A 1,723-nucleotide genomic window follows, 5' to 3' on the forward strand; every position below is an offset into this window, starting at 1 on the left:
AATGTATGCGTGGATGAACAAAAGGCATGATCTTTTCCCTGTGAGGACCTCAGGATTTGGTCAATGGAAGTGAAGAAGATGCTGACTCACAGTTACATCCAGCGATCTAGGAACGCAGAGAAAGGATGCTTAACCCAGAAAAGGGTGTGGAAAGACCACCCAGGAAAGAGAATGCCTGGGGTAAACCTTGCTGCCTAATTCAGTGAAGGGAACTGAGAAGTTCCAGGTAGAAGGACCAGCATGAGCTAAGAATGGAAACACAAAACTACAAGGACAAGAGGAGAAGGACAAGGTTGGGAAGGGCAGGAAGTCAAGAGGTCAAGAGGGTACATGCCATGGAGTGTATCAGTCTCAGAAGCCTGGACCCACTATCAAGGTTAAATGATGGACAGGAGCCAAAGATAGCCAGTGCCTGAAATCAGAAGTAAACATTATTATTATTGTTGTTATTTACTTTTATCCCAGGGCTTCTTCTCTTGATCTTGTTGCTTCTTATTCCTGGGTTAGGGAAGACTCTCTCTGAGTGGATTCTACAAAACTCAAGTCATCAGACATCAGTGAAAAAGAAATTCAATATGCTTTCTAATAAACTGCCCAGCCACAGAAGCAACATAAACACTCACTGATAGACAAATGGATAAAGAAGATGAGGTATATACATTCAATGAAATATAGATAATGAAAAAGAGTAAAATATTGCCCTTTATAGCAACATGGATGGACCTGGAGACTATTGTACTAAGTGAATTCACTCAGACAGGAAAAGACAAACATTATATTGATATCACTTATACATGGAATCTGAAACATCAGTACCAATGGAATTATTTACAAAACAGTCTCACGGACATAGAAAACAAACTTTTGGGAGAGCGTGAGTCGGGGAGCGGTTCGGCTGCCACTCCCCGAGCCTGGGGGCTTTCGTCTCCGCCATGGCTGAGCTAATCCAGAAGAAGCTGCAGGGGGAAGTGGAGAAATATCAACAGCTGCAGAAGGACTTGAGTAAATCCATGTCAGGGAGGCAGAAGCTAGAGGCACAACTAACAAAAAATAATATCGTGAAGGAGGAACTGACCCTGCTGGATGGGTCCAACGTGGTGTTTAAACTTCTAGGGCCCGTGCTGGTCAAACAGGAGCTGGGGGAAGCTCGGGCCACGGTGGGGAAAAGGCTGGACTACATCACAGCTGAGATTAAGCGATATGAATCCCAGCTCCGAGACCTAGAGCGGCAGTCAGAACAACAGAGGGAGACTCTTGCTCAGCTGTAGCAGGAGTTTCAGCGGGCGCAGGCAGCAAAGGCAGGGGCTCCTGGGAAAGCCTGACCCTGCCCTGGGGGGTGGGGGACGGGAAGGTATGAGGCAGCTCTAGGGTCTATACTGTAGCTAATAAAATGTGAAAAAATAAAAAAATAAAAAAAAAAGAAAACAAACTTTTGGTTTACCAAAGGGGAAATGGGGAGAAAGAATAAATTAAAGTATGGGATTAACAGATACAAATTACCAAATATAAATATGGATGAATAACAAGGATTTACCATATAGCACAGGGAACTATAGGCAATATCTTGCAATAACCTATAATGGAAAAGAATGAAAAATATCATGTATATATAAAACAAATCATTTACCATACATCAGAAACTAATATATTATCAACTATACTTCAGTTTGAAAAATACATCTGGCATCTATGTTAGCCTTTTCTGTTTTTTTCACTTTGGCTT

At 42.4% G+C, this 1,723-nt stretch overlaps 1 pseudogene; it reads left to right on the forward strand.

Annotated features, from left to right (window-relative positions):
• The first annotated feature begins 872 nt into the window (after positions 1-872).
• On the forward strand, positions 873-1,389 carry LOC148773744 (prefoldin subunit 6 pseudogene; annotated as a pseudogene).
• The last annotated feature ends 334 nt before the right edge of the window (positions 1,390-1,723 follow it).

This window comes from Moschus berezovskii, chromosome 26, assembly GCF_049115385.1.
Source record: "Moschus berezovskii isolate FMDL1 chromosome 26, NW_MosBer_1.0, whole genome shotgun sequence".
Classification (NCBI taxonomy): Eukaryota; Metazoa; Chordata; class Mammalia; order Artiodactyla; family Moschidae; genus Moschus; species Moschus berezovskii.